The 23,730-nt window shown below is 44.7% G+C and overlaps 1 protein-coding gene across 1 annotated transcript in view; it reads right to left on the bottom strand.

Annotated features, from left to right (window-relative positions):
• TANGO2 (transport and golgi organization 2 homolog) overlaps positions 1-17,660 on the bottom strand; it is a 116,702-nt gene extending 99,042 nt beyond the window's left edge. Inside the window, exon 1 of the mRNA XM_015423785.1 lies at positions 17,610-17,660. The gene's annotated coding sequence lies outside the window, so the exon portion shown is untranslated. The remainder of the gene's footprint in view (positions 1-17,609) is intronic.
• Positions 17,661-23,730: the final 6,070 nt, after the last annotated feature.

Raw genomic sequence — 23,730 nt, forward strand, 5'->3', positions numbered from 1 at the left:
GGTCTCGAGTGGAGGTCTTTCACATGGTGTCTGCTTTGGCTGAGAGAGGAGGCTATAACTGTCCATGAAGACATCTTGTGTTCTCTTTTCTTCAACAGACCGCTGTGTCTGACAAAGGGAGCTTTGGCTCTCAAAAGCAGGGGTGTCAAACATAAGGCCTGGGGGCTGGAAGAGGCCCCTCCCGGGCTCTTACCCAACCCGCAAGCAACTGGTATATAGAAGAAGACGAGATTGGATTTATACCCCACTCTTCACTACCCAGAGGAGTCTCAGAGTGGCTTACAAACTCCTTTCCCTTCCCCTCCCCACAACAGACACCCTGTGAGGTAGGTGGGGCTGAGAGAGCTCTGACAGAAACTGCTCTTTTTCAAGAACAGCTGTGCCAGAACTACCGTATGTACGGATATATAAGGTACTCCCCCTTTTATGGTATCCCTTGGGGAAAAAACCTAGTCTTGCATGTGATTAAATACATTTATTGGGGCTTTTGTGAGTTCTCCAGTAAATCAATTGCTTTCACTGCTAGGAATCAATTGCTTTTGTTTGTATTTTGAGTTAAAAATATTGTTAATTGGGTTGGCCTGTGTCCTTTATAAAGTTTGTATCTCCGGTACCTGGCATTACATTTTATGGCACACCTGGCCCGGCCTGACAACGTGACATTTATGTCAGATCCGGCCCTCGTAACGAATGAGTTTGACACCCCAGCTCTAAAGCTTATACTCTGAAACTTCTTGTTGGTTTCTAAGACGCTACTGGACTCAACTGCAGCTGTTCTACTGCAGACCAACATGGCTACCCACTGAAACAATCTTCAGAAGGTACCACATTAAGCCGCATGAAGTAGAAATCCATCAACTGCTGTATCTGACAAAGGGAACTTTGACTCTTGAAAGCATATACACTGAAACTCTTTGTTGGTCTCTAAGGTGCTACTGGACTCAAATCTAACTTGTTTTCTCAATAAGCTTTGGCTCAAGGCAGAACTGGTAAGGCCACTCAATTACTAATGATTGCCCAGAGCGAGGTTTTACTTTTTGTAATCTTCGTCTTCACAACCCTAGGTTAAACAGACAGGATGGCTGGCCGGTGGCGGAATACGGATTGGAACCTGGGTCTCCCTGGGTTAAGTTCCACCATTCAAGTCACAACGCCATGCTGGTTGCCGCTTTAATCCCATTCACATAGAGCCATCTCTTTCAAAACTGTGGTCCACAGCCAATCTTCTCCCGTAATGTGCAGCCACTGGGGGGGGGGGTCACTCAAATAATGGCAGTTATTATACTCAAGAGGCCTCCCTCAGTAGATGGCATAAACTGATAATGCTCCCCAGCATCAAAAGCACAAGGGAACCAGGACAAGCCCATCAACAGAGAAAAGGATCTCAAGTGTACCTTCCTTTACTAAGCGCTATTGGAATTCTACGCAGGACGACGTTTCGCTTCATCTAATACAAGCCGTTACACATTTCATTGCTTGTCTTCGTTAAGAATTCATGCTGCTTTATGCAGACATACATTTTTCATAAGAGCAACACTGGAACTCTCTCACAGGTGTACAAGAAAAAAGCCTAGTATCTTCTACACACCCAGAACTACAGCATTTCAGCTGAGACACTAATCCTGCAAAGCAAACATTTTGATAATTGCTCTCTTCGGAACATCACCTCAACGTGCTTCTAATAACGGCACTTCATTTCCCAAGGTGTCCCATCAGGTTGCTGCCTAATCAAATTCCCCCTTTAAAAAATGACCTGGAATGAGAATCTGCATCAAAAGAGAAATGCTCCAAGACTTTCATTCCATAGGAAAAAGGCCATATAAGACACTTATTAACCAAGACCATCATTCAGTGTGGGCATCATGCTTCCATCCCCCTCTGGGAGTGTGTCACAACATGCAATTATTTCTCAGTTTCTGATCAGCTCACTAGTTCCTGCACATCAAGTAACTATTCCCTTAATGGATTTGCTTTGACATATTTTTAAAGCATGCGTGCCAAAGGCCCAGATCACTCAGCATGAAGAAGTTTGGCCTTTATTAACATTGCTATAATGTGGAGGCATGAAAAGAGAAACTAGCAACGGCTGTTAATACATTATTTTTTTGTTATTTAATTCCTTTGCCTACCACTCAAATACTGTGGTGGAACCTCATGTGCTAAGCAAAATATTCAAGGAGCAGAAATTTTGCTGACAGACAGGAAAAAAGACATTTATTGCGCCTTCTCAGTTAGTCCACAAAAATTACTGTTTTCTGTATAATTGAAACATTCATCGCTAGCTTTTTTCTGAGAGACTCTATGTTTGCCACCTGAGCTTAGAGCCCCTTTGAAAAGCACATACTGTCATTGTGCTGCACACTTCCCTACCCTGTCATGTTATTGGTTGTTTGCGGATTTCCCTGCACCATCGTCATCCCATCATATTATCGAGGCAGAGGGGCTAAAGAGAGGAGCAGTACAGATTTCCCTGCACCATCCCATCGTCATCCCATCATATTATCAAGGCAGAGGGGCTAAAGAGAGGAGCAGTACTGTGTTCCTCACAACAACTAGTTCTGCACACATAATGCACCCTCTACACCACATTGCATTTCGTGGCTCAAAAGCTCTGTAAGAAAGTTAGAACTCGTCAAGCAAACTGAGCTTTCCAAAAGCAATTTCTTTTCTGGATCCATCCTTGTGAGTCCAGCACCACTCCAGATGTGACACACTCTCTCTAGGCCTGAGTGCTTATTGTGCAAAAGTATATATGCTGGGAGTCAACAGGGCAACAGGAACTTGTACCAGGCCACAAACATATATGCCAGTTACTGCACACTGGAATCAGACATCCCTCACTTTTATCATTTTATTGGCAATGTTTATATCCTGTCTTTCCACCCAATCAGGTGGCTAACCATTAAAACAGCATAGTAAAAATACATTATTAAACCACTTACTGCCTCGTCTGGCATTTGAGTATGCACTGTGAAAAACGGAGCTAAAGATACAAGTAGAACAGAAAATACATTACATAAGGCAAGGAGGAGGATTTAGGAATGCCAGACAAAACAAAAATGTATTTTCCCGCTAGAAGACAGTGATAGAAGGAGACAGATGAATATTCCTGGATAGGAAATCTCATGATTTCGGCACCATAGCTAAGAAGGTCTGCTCATACAGGTATAGCCAGTCCTTAAAGTATACCTTCCAGTTCTGAGCAGCAAAGATCACATATTTCAAACGCATCACGTGCTGGTGACTAAGCCACAAAGCAGGCACATCATTCTGCTTATGTGGATTTGCATACATGCGCGCCATCCTCTAGGCAACTGGCTGGATTCTTATTTTATTCCCCTCCAAACAATTTCAAAGCAGCCATGCATGAACTTTCGGGAGGGAACACCCTGATTATGACTACCTTTACCGACTATAATTTGATTTGGAATGGCATCATTTAACTCACCTTTGAAAGGCAACTACCGTTCTTTAAAGATTACGACAAACCTCTAAAGTCATTATTAATGACGTTCCCTCAGCAACAGGAGCTACAGAAAGACCAGAGGAGAATAAGATATAAATCAAAAAGTGATGGGTACATTAAGGCTGACATTTTCCAATATTTTCCTTGTCTCACACTGCTGCCTCTCGTTATCACCCTTTGTTCCATATTTTATTTATTCTATGTGATTAACTTTATATGGATCTGTTAAAAAACATGACAGCTTAACATTGTTGTAATAATTGAAATCTATTCAGCGCCTTGATTTGCCAGTTTGTTGTTCAACAACAAACGAAAATATGCACTCACTTAGCCACTCATAAAAGGGAGAGATGGCTGATATGCTGATATGAAAAAGCAAGAACAAGGCATCTTTCGATTTTTTTAAATAATCACTAAGAAATACAGTAAAATAAAAAGAATGTATGCAGGCCACTGAATGTTAACTGACACGATCAAAGCTGAACAATGGAATATTACCAATTTTTAGAAGGCATTGTGTACCTGCTATAAAAAATGTTTGAAGTACAAACAAGTCTTTTTGCTTTCATGTACACAGAATGAGTACACCCACCAGCGAGGATTTATATGATTAAAAACAGTGTCTGGGGAAAGCTCCAGGGCAAGGAGCTTCTGTAGAACAGACCCTTGATGCTTCATTCTGACAAAAGCATGTGCACTATGTAAGCCACTAGCCTAGCCCCAAGAATATTTTATCAGCCTTGTAACTGGACATTGTTAGGCAGTAAATAGTCAAGGGAATTGGTTATTTTATTGAGTTGAGCTGGCAAGTTTTGCAGAAGTCTGCCATTTCCCCATTGGTAGCATTTAAAGAACACCTACTTATTTTCCAAGGTCAATATTCAAAAGCTGTAATGTACAAACTTTTCCCAGGCATGCTGAGCCTGAACTCTTTCAAGATCACTAACTTTATTAGCATCTACAGGGCCAAGAGGAGCTGCGGTGGCTCAAGTGGTTAAGACGCTGAACTGCAGGCTGTGGAAGGTCAGTAGTTCAGCAGTTCGAGACCCGGGTGCCGCATGATGGAGTGAGCTCCCATCTCTAGTTCCAGCTTCTGCCAACCTAGCAGTTCGAAAGCAAGAAATTGCAAGTAGATAAATAGGTACCACTTCGGTGGGAAGGTAACAGCGTTCTGTGCGCCTCGGTGTTTAGTCATGCCGGCCACATGACCACGGAAATGTCTTTGGACAGCGCTGGCTCTTTGGCTTTGATACGGAGATGAGCACCGCAACCCTAGAGTCGGGTTTGACTGGCTTTCGAGCAAGGGAACCTTTACCTTTACAGGGCCAAGACTAGTGCTAAAAATGTACCTTACACAAGCCAAATATTGACAATATTATGTTGCTGTCCCCCCTCCATTCTTTTATTGTTCATTTACACAATATCTCCATGAAGTACCCACACACACACACACACACACATACTTCCCTGCCTTGCCTGGTGGGGCTTATGACTAACAGGTGCTTTCTACCTTGAAGCAGCTGCTGCTAGACGAATGGGCAAGGTTAAGCCTCTCTGAGGTGTAGCCATCATGCCAAAGACAGAAGTCAATGTGCCTTTTTTTGGTTGATGCTAACTGTGAATGCAGCTCTCTAAGAGCTGCGGAGTACCACTGACATAAAGCCTACACCCCGGCCCAAATTACATAGAGTTCCTTAGAGAAAAGGAATGACTATTAAGTTCAAAGTGAGTACACTCTCCAAAGGCCTACACCCAATCCAAAGTTGACAGGGAACTTGCACATATGTCTTGTAGTTACAGAATGAACTCTCCCCTGAGGGAGTACTTTTGGCACTCCCACTCCTTGTGGAAAGTGTACACTTTACACAAGTGTAATGGTCCCACTTTAATATACTGGTTGATATAAACCTAAGGGTGATTTCAAGAAAACAATCTGGAGCACAAGCAACATGGCACACGCTACAGAATAAAAAAATGGATGTTGCTTTAGGATCGTATTTTACAATGTACTGCAGGATTAAGTATACCAAGGCTGAAATGCAAGTGAACTATTCCTGAGTGAAAGAGGTCACCATTATGAGGCTTCCAATCATCAATGATGTTTGTCAATGACATCTCCATATTAGCAAGGATTATGTGGTTCTCTTACATTCCTTACCAATGTCTCACAACAACACCTGGTTTAGGGTTGTCAAACCCAGCCTGACAACCAGCTGGAGACTACTGAGGGAGGAGTGGGGACATGGGGAGGTGGGGAGGTGGGCTGTCACTTTAACATCCAGGAAAATCTATAAGTGACATCAGTCCTCTCTAGGAATTGCCGGAAATTCTATGGTAAAAGCTGAATTTTCAGCGAACCGTGGACAGGACTGACATCATTTCCAGGTTTTTTCCTAGAAGTGACATCATGCTTTCACCTTAAAAAAATAATTTCCAGGGCCAGTGGGCACATGGCAACCCCAGTCTGGCTTCATTTCAATAAAACAGATTCAATCAAATGGATCATTCTGCATTTATGGAGTAAAATGCAAGTTTGGTGTAGTGTTTAATAGTGGCAGACTCTAATCTGGAGAACCCAGTTTGACTCCCCACTTCTTCACATGCAGCCAGCTGGGTGACCTTGGGTCAGTCACAGTTCTCCCACAGCTGTTCTCTCAAGAGCAGTTTTCACAGAGCTCTCTCAGCCCCACCCACCTCACAGGGTGTCTGTTGCAGGGAGAGGAGGGGAAGGAGCTTGTAAGCCGCTCTGAGACTCCAAGTAAAGGACAGGATATAAATCCAACTCTTCTTCTTCTTTCTGTTATTTGCAAAACCATCTAACACACTTCTCTTGCATGAAACTTGGATGCTTTTGTCACAGAGCAGTAAACAGCAAAAGCAGACTTAAAGATAATCTATAAGACCACAAGTTACTTTACAAGCCATACTTCCTACACATCCTTCTGTGGCCTACAAGAAAAAGTAGGGCTAATTTTCATAAAGTTTTCCTATTTCATCTGGAGGTGATTTTTACATAGATCGACCGGCAAACAAGTAGGGATTTTTTAAAACAAACTCCATTATTTCATGTCAGCTGTTCACGCTCATTTTTACAGATCACAAGAATGCCACTCTTGGACGCTATAAGCTGGGCGTTCTGCTCATTTTCAGTTTGCCGCAGCAGATCCTAACATCACTGTGTTCTTCCAACAGTTGTGTACGCCTTTTGTGTTACTCCTTAGAACAGAGTTTGCATACTGAGTATGGATTCATATGATGCTTTTGGCATGGTAAGATGCAAACGGAATCAATCTGCATGGCATTACTAGCCATCTGATTGCTTCATCACATCCCCAAATTGCAGACATTTACCGTGTCGTTTCAAAGCTTTAGAAAACTGCTGAATGGAGCAATCACCCACTAAGTCTTTATCTGTTTTTGTCACAAACAGACAAGCCTAAAACACTAGATTTCAACCTTTTCAGATAAGGGTCTGCTTTCAACTCCAAGCTGCCGCAGACTCCCCCCCCCAATATATGACTCCTGGGGAAGAAAGACGTTCTCCTGTCTCTCCTCCAGTCCCTCCACCCTTGTATCTTTTTTTCAAAGTAACCCAAAATGCCACTGGTGAGACCCACTTTAGGGAGCTGTATGACCCAACCAACAATCTTTCAAACCTTTACGTTCATCGCATCTGCATCCCCAAAGGTTGAACAGCAACATGATCAAGCCAACGCACCTTTTGTTTTTACCAGCAGCTGAACTTTGGTGACTCCATGGGGTTTTCAAGGCAAGAGACCTTCAGAGACATTGCCTGCCTTTGTGTCATGACCCTAGTATTCCTTGGTGGTCTCCCACCCAAATACTAGCCAGGGCTTACCTTACTTAAGTTTCTGAGGGCTGATGAGATCAGGAGAGCCTAGGCTACCCAGTTCAGGGCATCATTTCTGCATTGAAATGAACTAATCAGAAACTTGTAAGTTCCACCAAGTAGCTCAGGGGTGGGGGGGTGACATTTGTGCTGATGAGGCACCAATGCAATGCCTGATACCCCTTCACACCCATGCACGCGCTCGGAAATAATACTCCTGGTTTCTTTTTCCTATATATGCAAAAGAAAAAGGATCAGCATTGATCCCTGAACTGTTCACAGGCACTGTGAAGTGTCACTTAAGCTCCAGACTCTCTCACACAAATTAAACAGCCCTTCTGCCCAGAGCTTCGCATTTAGTATTCATTTCCCAAATTCCCCTTTACAGTCATCTCGTGTGAAAAATACTCCTTTTGCACAGTCACATTAATTACTCTCTAGCAACATCCAGCTAGAACTCAGTGGCTTGTAAAGAGCTGAAAGGGATACAAAGGATCTGTGCTAGATTTACAACATGCTTTTGTTTGAACCACACGGTGATATGACAGTACTACTTTGATACTCAGAAAAAGAAACGCTTTAAGAATGGCTTCAGTTATGTTTACTGACTGAAGAGTATTAATGTAATCAGCTGTATACATAGTATCTGGGATCTGTTCTAGGGAAACAAGCCCCTTTTAGCGGCATTTCATGCAGCTGTTCCTTCACATGTGCATGGAGCTTGGACAATAACAGATAGTAGTTTTTTTTAGAGTGGCTTTAAACCCCCTTGAAAACATATGGGGGCAACACCTGGCCCAAGTAAATGACCGCATGGCAGCAGACGTGTTCTTATGGAGCATATCCTGTTCAGTTTTACATTCGGAATGGGAGACATCTATGGTGCTAGAAAGATGTTATATTAAAGCAGGGGCTTCCACCGGGATGCCCATGAGTGCCATGGTGCCCATCAAGTGTTTTTAGAAAGGGGGTGGAGCCAGACAGGGCTCTTGCCTATCAGGGCTTTTGATTACCCCCTGGAGATCCAATTGGTTGTGCAGATTAATAATTGTGCTTCAGCATGACCTGCCACCACAGTGGCTGGCTTTATTCTCTCACTGTTCTTTCCCTGTGTATTTTTAAAATTACTCCTCCTCTTCCCTGCACTTGGGCTTCCTCTGTGTGGTCGCACCCCGTCTCTTTCGGCAACTGTTTTGTGATTGTGCCCACTAACCTCTGCCAAAATTCCAAAGGTGACCGCAGGCAGAAAGGTTTGGGGACCCCCATATTAAAGCTTGCAACACCGGCTGCCGCAAACTGGGATCGAGAAAATTTGCGGAGACTAAAGCAGCACTCAATCCATCAATTCAAAGCAAATAAAGAACAGATTAAGTAATCCACACGCCATTGAAGGGGAGTTTAAATAAAACCAGAATGGTGGGAGGTGGAAGATATGGGGAACAGGAGATTGGAACTGTGAAAGCAAAGAGAGATGCCGCGGCAGGTTACGTTCGCTCAAAAGTGCACAAACTTGGGCCTAGTAGTGTCAGAATACACTAGAGAAAGAGTTAGAATCCGTCAACCAAACCTCAAACTGTAAAGTGCACAACACAGTAAGATACAGGCAGCGTGAATGAGCTGCACAAAAGGATGGGTCCCATTCTGATAAGCAAGGGCCTTCAATTCCAACCCAAGATAATTTTTTAAAAATCACAACCCACAATTGAGGCCTTTATCTATTTATTTTGAAACGCACAAGCCACCTTTCCAGAGAAGGCACAGTATTAAACAATTCAACAAAAACTACACATAACGGCAAAAATGCGGTGACAGAAAGGGCTGCATCAATTCATACAGTTGGGAGGGTCACATTTTTAATGGTTCCCCCATGTAAAAAAAATTCTGACTGCCGTTTGCATGCTAAAAAAGGGCTTTTTAAAAAACTAATAGGGAAGTGAGGGGTCTGAAGCGATTCTCCCTCTAAGCTGTGCAGTCTTGTGAACGAAAATTCTACTTTGTGAGCTACTGGCATTAAAATTGTGAGTGAGCGATTTGGCTACTGCATAAATTAGTTTGCTCTGGAGCCATCCTTCCTGAGCTAAGACAAAACTGTGTGAGCCGGAGGCTAAAAAATTGTGAGCTAGCTCACACTAACTCAGTTTAGAGGGGACACTGGTCTGGAGACCAAGTCCTATGAGGAGAGGTTGAAGGAGCTGGGTATGTTTAGCCTGGAGAAGAGATGACTGAAAGGTGATATGATAACCATCTTCAAGTACTTGAAGGGTTGTCATATAGAGGATGGTGCGGAGTTGTTTTCTGTTGCCCCAGAAGGTCAGATTAGAACCAACAGGGTGAAAATTAATCAAGATAATTTTTGGCTAAACATTAGGAAGAACTTCCTGACAGTTTGAGCGGTTCCTCAGTGGAACAGGCTTCCTTGAGAGGTGGTGGGCTCTCCTTTTTTGGAGGTTTATAAACAAAGGCTAGATGGCCATCTGCCAGCAATGCTCATTCTGTGAAAGGCAGATCATGAGAAGGGAGGGCAGGAAGGGTTACATCCAGGGGTCATTTCGTAGAAAAAGAGCTAGGGGAACTCATTAGCATATGCCACACCCCCTGACATCAGGGGCCCGGCGGTGGACCTGCAAGGCCAGTGGGAGTGCGAGGAAGCCCCGCCAAGGCCCTCCCTGGCCCCAGGCAGGCAGGGGTGAGGAGAGGAGGGGAGGAAGCAACTTACCCTCCCTCTTCTCCTGCCTCCTCCTGGCTGAATGAGGGCTGGAAGCGGGGCGGCCGGAAGCGGGGGGGGGGCTTTGTCATGTGCCCCGCCCCCCTGCACCTCACCCGGGGGAACTGCGTTCCCCCCCGAAATGACCTCTGGTTACATCAGTATTTAGTTCTCATGGCCCTTTCTTACACGCCAAGGAAAATGCTGATCGCCAGTTTGGGGCCAGGAAGCAATTTTTCTCCAGGCCAGTTTGACCGGGGAACCTGGAGGTTTGCTGCCATCTTCCATGCGTGGAACAGGAATCACTGGGGGTGTGGGGGGAGGTAGTTGTGAATTTCCTTCTTTGTGTAGGGGGTTGGATTAGATGACCCTGAAGGTCCCTTCTAACTCTATGATTCTAAGAATTAATGAAGCAGAACTTCAAAAAATGTACACGCCCCCACAGCGGCTTGAAGTGGTACACTCTATTCTAGCACGTCAGCACCCTGCCATCTCATTCAACAGCATGTGTCATAGAACAAACTAAGATGAGCCTTACCAGTGGCATCAAGACCATTTCCAACACTCTTAAAAATAAAGTAGGGAGGGGGGAGTTAGAGGAAGGGAAGGGACTTGGGCCAGTCACTCTTTCTACCTAACCTACTTCACAGGGCTGCTGCTGTGCAGATAAAACAGAGAAGGAAAAAAATAATGTTATCAGTTGCTTTAGGTCCCCATTGGGGAGAAAAGTTCTAAATTAAAAAATTAGGTACATAGGGTAATCAGTTAAAACAGGTGGCTTCTATCTAGCAGGATAGGGTTGAATGTGGAGCTCCTTAAAGGAAAAGTTCGAAATATGCTGTTTTGAAGTGTTCTGAGTCAACTATGCCCCACTACCATGGCATCTTTCTCACTGCAGAGCTAAAATGTGTAGAATTTTAAAAATGTTCCCGGGGCTTTGCCAACAACCAAAAACCAACCCAAGTTCTGTAAAAGATTGAGGACTGCCTATGTTCTCTTGTTTTCTCACTAGAATCAATATTACACAATGGAACAAAATGTTTAAGAACAGTTAATATTATGCAATGACTGCAACAGATGGCCAGACGGACAGTGAAATAATATGAAATTCCAAAGTAGTTGGTTTTTTCCCAGTGTCACAATGCAAGAATCAAGTAATCGGTTTCATGCCAGTAGACATTTATATACCCCAAAGAGGTGACTGTGGGGTTGCTTGTTTTCTAGTTCCTGTGGCTATCTCAGTGCCTTGTGTGGTGAGAAATTCCAAATGGGTAGTAGCCAATAGCTCTGACCTGGATAGCCCAGGCTAGTATCTGGATGGGAGACCACCAAGGAATGCCAGGGTTGTGACGCAGAGGCAGGCAATGGCAAACCACCTCTGAACGTCTCTTGCCTTGAAAACCCTCTGGGTTTGCTGTAAGTGAGCTGCGACTTGACGGCAAGAACAACAAAGTTGTCAATAAACAGTAAAAATTGGATCCAAATGACACTTTCTGTCATCAGAGAAGCTGTAAAACCTTGATCCCCCACCCCCCCAAAGCAATTAGTTAACATTATTTGTTGTTAGTTTCACTTTTCCCTCTAGTGCAGTGGTTCTCAACCTGTGCGTTTCACAGGGGTCGCCTAAGACCATCGGAAAACACACATTTTCGATGGTCTTATGATAGCAACGAACATAATTTTATGGTTGGGGGTCACCACAACATGAGGAACTGTATTAAAGGGCATTAGGAAGGTTGAGAACCACTGCTCTAGTGAATAAGGAGATCCTTTAAGCAGGCTTACAAAAGCATAGCTGTTCACTTGTGAAGAGTTCCTGTTTCTTCTGTTCTAAAACTCTGAAAACAATCCACGCGTCTGATAAGTGCTCGGTAGGGACCCAAATGCTCACTTTGTTATGGGAGCACACAACAGAAACATGGATACTGCTAAAATCCTCACTTTGAAGTATCTTCAGCAAAAGCTGCATAAAGATAAGAAATAGCTGAAAAGGGGAAAGAAAATAGTCTTGAATACCATCTCAGAAATCTCTTGCTACAGCTTTAGGAAGGTCCTTGAGAATGTCTGGCTAAAGCCCACTAAAATAAATGGGAACTTAGCACTGATCTTGGACATTTCCCCCCTCCATTCCAACAGAGATTAAAAGATGTTCCTGGAGAGCCTGCGTCTTTGTAAAGTTAGGCAAGGTATTTCACTACTACCAGGAACACACGCCAAATGGATCTACGTAAGCCCTCAGGAGACACAAACCCCTTCAGAAAAAGAACATTAAAGATCCAAGAATTTCTCTTTGTTGGAGCTGTTACTCCCCTTAACAGGGATTCTGTAGTGAAACTTCTGCAATTTTCAAAGGGGTAAAAAAATTCAGATGCAAATACAGGCATGAACTTGGAGTCTCAAGCCAGATGGAAGTCCAAATCCAATTAGTTATGATTTATGAACACAAGATGCAGTGCTCCCTCTAAGCTGTGGAGTCTTGTGAGCAAAAATTCTACTTTGTGAGCTACTGGCATGAAGCTGTGAGCAAGCAATTTAGCTACTGCATAAATTCGTTTGCTCTGGAGCCATCCTTCCTGAGCTAAGATAAAAATGTGTGAGCCCGAAGCTAAAAAAATTGTGAGCTAGATCACACTAACTCAGCTTAGAGGGAACACTGCACAAGAGTCTTAACAACTAGGGTTGCCAATCTCCAGGTGGTGGTTGGAGCTCTCCTGGAATGACAACTGATCTCCAGGTGACAGATCAGTTCACTTGGAGAAAATGGCCATTTTGGAAGGTAGACTCTATGATGTTACATCCTGCTGATGTCCCTCCCCTCCCCAAATCCCCTCCCCCAAATCTCCAGGTATCTCCCAACCTGGAGCTGGAAACCCTATTAATAACAAATCCATCCAGTAACTAATCTCCCTCTACTAAACCATCTTTATTTGGATATCATGATTAGTTATAATTCAGACTTCCATCTTCAGTCCAAGGGATCATGCAAGTCCCACACTGAACCACATTCATGAGCCAAGCAGTTTTAGATTATGCAACTCAGCAGCGAGTTTTTACTTATGTCTTTAAACACCAACTAAAAAGCTGAACGTTTCTGCTGGAGTCCTGTTGGCTTACAAAAGCAAATTTCCAGAGTTGCCTTACAATGGCCTTGCCTTGTCAGATTTTCCATTTAAAAGAACTTCTGGAAATTGCTATTTTATACACATCTATTTTCAGGAGTCTAATTGTATTAGGTTTAGTCACTGCCAAAAGTACAAATAACCTTGATTCAAGGTTACCCCATTAATTTCTGCTGACTATAGGTTAGAGCAAATTAGCTTTGAAGTGTTCCTATGCCTTCCTGCTACGAAACAAAAATAATTCTGTCACAGCACAAAAAAGGGACTGGGGAATACTGGCACTTTGTCAGACTTCATCCAAAACTCAGATTTGTTCCACGCAGTGAAGGCAGTCATGAATGTACGCATACCTTTTTAGAAAGTGACAAGAAGGGGGACCCGCGATATCCGTGGGGGGGGGGTGTTCCCCACAGCTCCCGGCCTGCAGAAGCAGGAGGAGCTCCGCAGGAGAAGGAAGCAGCAGCAGGTGAGCCCAGCAGGCGGACCTATCAGGCCCGCCAAGACTTCTCCCCCTCCCCCAACACCAGTGGCGGCAAGGCCCGCCAAGCCTCCTCCCTGCCTGGTGGTGGTGAGGCCTGAGCGGCTCATAGCCGTGGGCCTGCCATGCCTTCTCCTCCCCCAGTGGTGGCGGCGGCAGCAAGGCAGTTGCCAGGGGGTTCTCTGCACACGTGCAGGGAACGCTCTTTTACTTTTGGGGGGATTTAAGTATCCCCCATATAGTTTTTTCAACTTTTTAGATTTTTCTGCACAACTAGGGACTGCTCCAAGTGTGCAGGAAAATCTCTCTGCCCCCCAAGTGCCCCGATGTGTGGATTTAGATATCCACACGGAGGGGGCAACTTGGCTATTAGATATATAGATTTATTTAGAACTATTTAAGAGGAAAACTCTGGATAAGCATAACAAAGAATTCAAATAATTTATTTATTTTATTTATTTATTTTTCATATTTATACCCCGCCCTCCCCCCCGTAGGCTGTGTTCAGATGCCACAACTTGCTACGATTGACTTTGAACCCAAACACAGCTAGTTGCCAAGCCTGCAGGTTCTCCTCGCTTCTTCAACCTTCTTTTCTGGTTTGATCAGATTCCTGAGCCAACATGGTACCCGAATGCAGGCCATCCACATACCAGGATTAGAAACTGGGATTAAATTAAGGTTTAAAATCCTGTTTCGTGGGGAGTAAGTAAACTCAAATTTGCCAAGGCAACAGCATTTAGGGCATTGTGGTAAATCAGGAGCCTAATTTTAAAAAAAGAGAGTTCTCAATCAAGCTTCATGTGCAAAAAGGAGGCAGGAGGAGCCACAGGGCCAGATGAGTACAGAAACAAGCCACAGGTTTAATCTTAACTTTCTGTGATGTCTGAATGCAGCCTTGGTGACTGAGAATTACCTCTGTGTGCCATTTCAGTTGCCTCCCATCTTGTCACTAAGAAGTTCAGTGATTTTTGCTTCAGATGCAAAGGATGTTTAAGGCCAGTTCTAGCACCTGATTTGTGATTAACATCCTCTGACAATGTTGTAGCAAAAACAGGTCTCTACAGAGCACGCAGGACCTAAAACTGACTACAAATATTCTTTCTGTAACCTCTCATACTTATCAAAGGTTATGTATAGCTACCAAACTCAAAACTAATTTAAAAAGGGGTGGGAACAACCAAGGTCAGAAAGCTGATTCTTGGAGAACTAGCTATAGATTTATAGCAGTCACATCAGCTGCTAACACCTACTTAAATACACAAATGGCTATTAAGTAGGTAACCCATGTTTAGGTAAAGGTAAAGGTTCCCTTGCTCGAAAGCCAGTTGAATCCGACTCTAGGGTTGCAGTGCTCATCTCCGTTTCAAAGCCGAAGAGCCAGCACTGTCTGAAGACATTTCTGTGGTCATGTGGCCGGCATGACTAAACACCAAGGCCAACGGAACGCTGTTACCTTCCCACCAAAGTGGTACCTATTTATCTACTTGCAATTTATTGCTTTCAAACTGCTAGGTTGGCAGGAGCTGGAGCTAGAGATGGGCGCTCACTCTGTCATGCGGCACCCGGGTCTTGAACTGCTGAACTACTGACCTTCCACAGCCTGCAGTTCAGCGTCTTAACCACTTGAGCCACCGCAGCTCCATGTTTAGACAACCCTTAAATATCAAAACAATAATTTTAGGGCTATCAAACTGCAGACCAAGATGCATGGCTGCATCTCTTAAAATTCAAGCCTACCTGCATTATTACTGGTCATAATAATTTATTGGTTAATGTATCAACTATGCTTGTTCTTAATTAAATCTATCTGACTTCCCCTCTACATCTTACAAAAATAGACCACTGCACATTTGACTGACCAACTAACTCCAGAAATGCGAGGTATTCCACGAGAGACATAACCTGAACAGATCTAAAGACTTTTGCAAGCTGCAAATGAAAGTCAATGGCGTCTCTTCTCTAAATAAGTTATTATTAACCATCACTTGCTGTAATGTGAAGCTGCCACATTTTAGGGCATAATATACTCTCCATGACACAATTTTTTTTTTTTTAAAAGAGCTTGTTCTAAGGGGTGTGTGATCTTTTGCAACTTTTGAAACAAAATTTCTTCAATGTTGCTTCAATGTGTCTGAGGAAGTGTACTTGCACACAAAAGCTGACACTTTAGATAAAACTTTGTTGGTCTTAAAGGTGCCAGTGGACTCAAACTTTGTTCTGCTGCTTCAGAACAGCACGGCTACCTGCCTGAATCTATCTTTTGCAACTTTGTTTTGCATTCATTCCCACAGCACAGATATGGTAAGCTTATTCTTTCCTAAATAACTGCTTACTTATGAATGGTGGTAGCACAAAGTCTGCAGGTCACTGAACAAACTGGGCAGGACAAAAAGTGGAATAAGCGATTTGCAAGACATGCATGTGATTTGGACTAAGAGATCTTAAGACTGTAATATCAACTTGAGCACTTCTTCCTTATGCAGACTACTTTTTGGGAACAGACAGGGGTTCCAACCTTCAGGAGTATGATCTCCTTACAGATCAACGGCATACTCAGTGTTCATACGCCAGAAAACCTATTAGCGTAGTAGACACATTTGAATGCAGAAGATCTTAGGATCAAAGGAAATCTCAGGTTCTGGGAAGGATTTCTCTTTATCAAGCTGCTGCTTACCAAACACCAAGCTACAAAGTTTGACTCAATACAAGTCAGCTTCTTTTACTCCTACAACCTTTTAAAAACATGCCGTTGTTAATAGTTATGTTTTCCTATTAGACTTACAACAGCATTTATATTTCAACACATAACAAAGGTAAGATACTAAAATCCATGGAATCTGTTCTGCAAATCCTCTAGTTCTGTGACATTCCCAAAAAATTAATGGTGAGCCATTATGTCCAATTTAGCTACCTAGTAAGGGATTTCCCGGTTACACATAAAGTGAAAGCTACACCAAGTGATTCCTGTTAAAGATTTAATACCATATGTGAGACTTTTGTCCTGCACTCAATTTATGCCATGATTCATTCCTGCCTTGTAAACCTCATTTTCTCAGGTACAGGCTAGGAAGCACTTTTCAGGACCAAAGTTTAGGTGTGGCGGAGTGTTGGACTAGCATCCGTGAGATTCAGGATCAAATCCCCACTCTGCCATGGAAGCTCACTGGGTAACATTGAGCCAGTCACTGTTTCAACCTAACCTACCTCACAGGGTCATTGTTCTGAGAATAAAATTAACTTTGGAAAAACAGTGCTGTAAAAGGAACTGGATTTCCCGGGGGGGGGCAGGGTATAAATAAAGACGTTCCATAGGAAATCCATGACCAGGGCTGCAGTCCTTAGAACACTTTTCTGGGGGTAACAAGGATAAAATGGGACCTACTTAGGCTAGCTTCCTGGATTGCCCGACTTTTAAAAAATTGCCTTAAATGTACTAGTATGGGGTGTCTACAAATATGCTTACAGCCGGGGGGGGGGGAGAGAAGAAGTGTTTAACCTTCTTCGGATGAAGTATAGAATAAAAATGTATACATAGTGTATAGCAGTACAGTACCATTTTTAAAAATCCTTGCATATAGGATCTTAGCACTTCCAGGGGCTCTCTTTACCCTGGACATGCTCTTTTCCAGTGTGCTATCACGCTGCGTCTGTTCGTCTCCTGTGGGGGAGAGTCCCCTCCCATTCTATGGTGCGGACTAGAAACAGAAAAACAGCAAGATGGGACAAAGATAACTCCAGCTCTCCTCATAACCAGCCAGGAGAAGAGAAAATCCTAGTCCAGGCGCCTCCCTGCCGTGCTAGATTTCTACATGCAGGGACTTCCCCCACACTGACAAGCAACCGGTCCCACACCGCCGTCCATTTGCCGTCTGAAGTGATTCACACTGAGCCGCCTGAGTGACAACTCAGTGAGCCGAGTTTTCCTCTTAGGAGAATCAAAAACCGAGAAGAAACTCCCTCACAACCCTTCCTATCCTCAAGGAACTCACCCAACAGGTCAAGCCGGACCGCCAACCCCAACGCCGCTTTAGGAAACACACGGCCACCTCGCAGTAACACGCATTCCGATTCGCCCTTACTGGCTAGCCCCGCCCCCGCGCTCTAATAACGCCGCCACGGCTTCTGCCCGCCCCTTTCCCTCGCGCCGATTAGTGATGGGCTAGTTCCTTTGTCGCTCCACCCTCTCCAGCAGCAGAACGGCTCCGACCTGCCCCCCTCCTACCGGCTATAGGAGACAGACTTTGAGACAGCTTCCCTTTGGCTGTTCCGTCTCCCGCGCTCTCCTCCCGCCTCAACCACCCTGACGCTGTGTACAATCAATTTCAAGTTGTAGCTCCGTTGAGTTCGAGTTTTCTTTTGCATTTACGGAATACAGTTGTTGATTCCTTATAGCCTTCCATGGTCTTCGAAGGGCTTAACTCGGCTTAGCATCAACCAAAACAGGAACATACTGAAACTAAGGACAGCGAGTGCCCATAGAGAATAATGGAGACTAGGCTTGCCCAGAGGGGATAGTGCAGTACAAAATTGCCAATAGAGAATCCATAATGCCAATAGAGAATCCATGACTGCCCATAAGGAATAATGGAGAGGACGCTTGCCCATAGGGGATAATAGAGTACATAATTGCCAATAGAGAATCCATGATTGCTCATAGGGACATAATTGCCAACAGAAATTCCATGATTGCCCATAGGCAATATTGCCCAAATGTCATTCCGGCTCCCCCGCCGCTGTCGTATTCCACCTCTCGTTGCCGCTCGGACATCACACGCGAGAGGTCATTCTGGCTCTCCCAGCTCTCTTTATTTATTTCTTTATTTTATTTCATTTATACTATTTCTTTATTTTATTTCATTTATACCCGGCCCTCCCCGCGTGCGGGCTCAGGGCGGCTTACACAGGCACAACAGTGCAATAAAATATAACACGTTAAAACAATTTAGGCACACAAGTGCGATAAAATTACACAATTAGCCATTTAAAACACAATTCAATCTTACAGGATGCATCGGTAGTTAAAAATACTCCCTCATTATTCAATCTCAACCCTGAGGTCTGTTAAGTCGTGCGCTTAACAAAGAGTCGGAGAGTGATTTCAGCAAGAATGCGGTTTATTCTTCAGCTCAGTTACTTCTCCGTCACGGTACAACAATCGCCAGCCAGAACCCATCAAAATATTTACACTGGCTTGTCGATATTTAAACACTCCCGGCTAATGTAGCCACACCCCCTGTACAGATAACAACCTATGAGGTTGAAGATACAATGCCCAATCACAAGCGGTCCCGCTTTGCAACGTGATTGGTAGACACTCTCTGGGCTAGGACTCCTATTGGTTACATTAGGATCCTAGCCCAGGCTGAAGCTTAACATTAAGTTTCAATGAGGCGATTCGCATGTCAGTATTTACATTCAAGTCAATACATAACACACATGACTACATTTCCCCACATAGATGGTGCCAACATGTACCACGGCCACTGTCCTCCCCAGCAGTTCAGCTCAGCTGTGTCAATTTAGTGACTGAAAGTCAGTCAAAATGTTTAGAGGTCTTTGATCTCTAAGCACACGAAGTAAGAGTTGTAGGAGACTGGAGCAACCATGTGCTTCCAAGTCAGAGTGTACTGCTTCCCACAACTGACAGTCCCAAAAAGCTATCACACTTACTGTTAAAAAGTTTTGCCAAGAGGCAAATATCTTTAGCACACACATTCTATTTAGTTTTGAATGCCCCCCCCCCTCCCAAGTGTGAGGCTGGTTTGCATGTTTCTTATTCTGTAGCCCTTCCAAATCTACACCTTAACAAGTAACTCTGTTTTGGGACAGCAATGAAAACAAACAGAGATGTTCCAAAGATTTGGGAGAAAACACTTCCTTTTAGTACATTACACCCAGACAAAAAGTAATGGAACTGAAAGAAGGTCTTTACTCTCTCCTCTTTTTAATTTTGCTGAGTGACAGAGGATTTAAATGCAAAGTGGATCTAATACACGCCCTGAAGTCAGCTGGCAGTATGCAAATGACCTGTCAGATTAAAATCTGAATGAAAGAGATAACAAGCTTATCTTCATAACAAAAGAGTCTTACGGGCAAACTATTTGACGCTCTGTTGATGTTTGTTTTAACCCGTAGGCTTTGGACAGGGCCATATATCGCCAAGCGGCGGCTGCTGCTGCACCCTCTCCTTCCCCTCCTCCGATCTGCAGAGCGGGCATGCGTTTGTGTTTGCACTTCACAACAAAAGGCAAGTGCTACAGTACAATACATGAAAAAGCCAGCAGCGGGGGTTTACAACAGTTGGGGGAGGGGGGGGGGAGAGAAGGCTCGCACACTAGCCATGCCAGCCAAGACCGCCATAGGTCATCTTTCTCTCTCTAGCAACCCTACAGCTGCAGTAAGAATAGCAAACACAGCAGCAGGGAGAAGATTTAAAAGGGGGCTGTGGACAAGGCGCGCGATTTATTCTCTTGGCACGTGCGGAGGGGCCAGGGCAGGCTCAGCTGTATTTATTTAGTGAAACGGGCCATGGAACAGGAGGCAAGCGAGTTGTACTGGGGAGCGGGGGACGAAGGACTTTCAATGGCCCAAGTATCCCACCTTCGTCGCCAATTGTTAAGTCGTGCGCTTAACAAAGAGTCGGAGAGTGATTTCAGCAAGAATGCGGTTTATTCTTCAGCTCAGTTACTTCTCCGTCACGGTACAACAATCGCCAGCCAGAACCCATCAAAATATTTACACTGGCTTGTCGATATTTAAACACTCCCGGCTAATGTAGCCACACCCCCTGTACAGATAACAACCTATGAGGTTGAAGATACAATGCCCAATCACAAGCGGTCCCGCTTTGCAACGTGATTGGTAGACACTCTCTGGGCTAGGACTCCTATTGGTTACATTAGGATCCTAGCCCAGGCTGAAGCTTAACATTAAGTTTCAATGAGGCGATTCGCATGTCAGTATTTACCTTCGAGTCAATACACAACAAGGTCAACAGAAAGGGGCTCTTTAAAAAATTATGGCCAATGGCGGTGGCAGCTGCTACGGCCGCCGGCGCCAGCGATCTAAACCGGTGAGTGGTTTACGTTTGTTTGTGAGGGAGAGTGATCGGCACACTCTGTGTGCGCATGATTGATTGGTCCATCTTGCTCCGCCGCTCGAGGCCTGGATCCGAGTTCCTCTTCTAGCTTTCTTTCTTCCCCTCCCTCTCCCTGGTGGAATTTGGTAGGTTGCTCGCGCTGGAGGGAGATGCACCGCGCTGCTAAAGAATCTGCTTGTGGGCTAGCAGTGCTCCAGGACTCTGCTCTTATTTTGAAAAGCCACTTTCAGTAGCCAGCGTGAAAGGGATAGCTGGGGTTACCTCCTCCTCTTTGTGGTGTGGGGGACAAAATGGCACTCTGCACCAGCTCAGAGGCAGGATTGTGAGAATTGCTGGAGAATGATGGGAAGGGGGGAAGGTAGTCGCTTGTCTGACACAGTGCAATGGGTCGGGGGCTCCAGAAACTGTAATCAGAGCCCTGCTTAGTTCTTTGGGTAACCTTGGGCTACTCAAGTACTTAACAGCTGAACTGACTTCAGTGGGTTGTTGTGAAGATAAACAGAGGGCAAACCATGTATTTATAATTTTGTGTATATAATTCACAACATAGGGTTAAACAAAGGGGAAACCATGCTTCTTGGAAGAAAGGTGGGATAAATATTCCTTTTCTTAGGGGAGGCAGCCATTGATGATAACTTCTTTTTCATTTGCAGAATATGGCACCAGCATCAGATGACTTTGGATCAGATGGCTTTTCGCCAAATTCTGGTACAAACAGACTGCGTCAGGCAATGGCAACAGATACCTCTCCAGACTCTAAATGTCCCATATGCTTGGAGAGATTTGAAAATGTGGCCTACTTGAACCGTTGTTACCACAGATTCTGCTTCTGATGTGTGCAGGAGTGGTCCAAAAACAAAGCAGAATGCCCACTCTGCAAGCAGCCTTTTCACTCTATCATCCATAGTATGCCGTCTGATGATGACTTTAAGGAATATATTGTACGACCTTCCGAGAATGGATCTTTTGCTAGTCTAAATGGGAGACAATTCCTGGTATTTTTGGCCACCGTGTGACGGAGTGTTGGACTGGATGGGCCATTGGCCTGATCCAACATTGGCTTCTCTTATGTTCTTATGTTATATCTGGGGTGGGGGAGTCAAAGTGAGGCTACTTGGGGAGAGTGGGGAAGCCTCATTGGGGCTGACTTTTGTCTTATTGATCCACCCATGGCCAGACATTTGGGCTGCAAAGTAGTTTGCCTGTTGCCAAACCCAAGAAGCTGCAACTGCAGCTATACAGAGTGAAGGCCAAGGTAGGAAGCTGCCCCCCATACCACAGGCTCAACCTGAGGCAGTGATTACCACAGCCAAGTGAAGAGGGGAGGTTGGGAACATAGCAGGAGCTGAGCAGGAGGCACAGAAGCTGCGACAAAGGTGCAACTTTGACGTCACACAAGCTCCAGTGCGTTGAATGCTGAAGGCTCCGTGGAAGAGGTGGGACTACAGGATCCTGACCAGTCAGCTCACAAGCCTCGAAAGTACTTTCTCAGCGTCTAGGCAGGGCTTTTTAAAAAGGTTCCCTTGCTCGAAAGCCAGTCGAATCCGACTCTAGGGTTGCGATGCTCATCTCCATTTCCAAGCCGAAGAGCCAGCGCTGTCCGACGACATTTCCGTGGTCATGTGGCCGGCATGATGACTAAACACCAAGACGCACGGAACGCTGTTACCTTCCCACTGAAGTGCTGTCCGAAGACATTTCCGTGGTCATGTGGCCGGCATGATGACTAAACACCAAGACGCACGGAACGCTGTTACCTTCCCACTGAAGTGGTACCTATTTATCTACTTGCAATTTCTTGCTTTGAACTGCTAGGTTGGCAGGAGCTGGGACCAGAGACGGGAGCTCACTCCATCATGTGGCACTTGGGTCTTGAACTGCTGAACTACCAACCTTCCACTCAGCCACCGTCCAGATACCAGGGACACTGAACAGAATGGGACTTACCTCCAATTGCACAGGGCTTTTTAGGCTTCAATAAAGACTGATCATTCAGCACTAGCGCTGCCTCTTAAAAGCAGTCCAATAGCACTTTAAAGTCCAACAAGATTCCCAGGGCAGAAGCTCTTGAGAGTCAAAGCTCCCTTCTCCAAAGTTTATACCCTGGAAACCATGTTGGTCTTCAAGGTGCTATTGGACTTGGGTTTTGCTCTTGTAATTCAGACCAACATGGCTACCCACCCACCTGAAACGGTAGGAATAAAGCTTAAGGAGGCTGTAGCACTGAAGGACATCCATTGGGCTTCATGGCTGAGTAGCAATTTGTGTGGGAGTCTCTCAAGTCCTCGCTCCACACCCTGATCACTACACCACACTGTGACTTCAGCGCGAGGTTGGAAAAATTTGGCACAAATGGAGTGGGCACGTTCTTTTAGCTCTCGTTGAAAAAAAGCATGCTGGTGGGGTGAGACTAGTGGCACCTGCTCCACTGTTTGCAAGAAAAGAATGTGGAGGAGCGGTGACTCTGGTAGAGCTTTAGTTTGCATGTAGAATGTCCCAGGTTCAGCCTCAACCTGAAACTCTGGAGAGCTGCTGCCAGTCAGAACAAACAGTGCTGACCTTGAGAGTGTTGCGCGGTGTGCATAGGACAGCCTGTGAGTCGGTAGAAAGTATCAGCCAGCCACCAGGACTATTTCAGCCACTCCAACTCACCAGCCACACTTCAGCACTCAACTGCTCTGTATAGCACCACACAAGACAGTCCAGTGGTGAACTATGTACAGCTTTATTTACAATATATACATCCGCCAGTCACCGTCATAAAGAGAAGAAGATACAGAGGTAGCACTTGTCCACATATATACATGTTAGCAACCAATCAGCTAAGAGCTGAGTCATTGTCACTGACCTCACACCATAATCTGGTCCAAACCGGCCAGGACAGGTTACCAGCAGTCTCCCTGCTGTTAGATCACTATGATCTGACAGCTGGATATTAATATTACAACAGAGAGACCACTGGCCTGACTCATTAGGAGGCATTTTCATGTATTAATGCATCATAGTAGTTG

Source organism: Gekko japonicus, unplaced genomic scaffold, assembly GCF_001447785.1.
Source record: "Gekko japonicus isolate JY-2015 unplaced genomic scaffold, Gekko_japonicus_V1.1 scaffold137, whole genome shotgun sequence".
Taxonomy (NCBI): Eukaryota; Metazoa; Chordata; class Lepidosauria; order Squamata; family Gekkonidae; genus Gekko; species Gekko japonicus.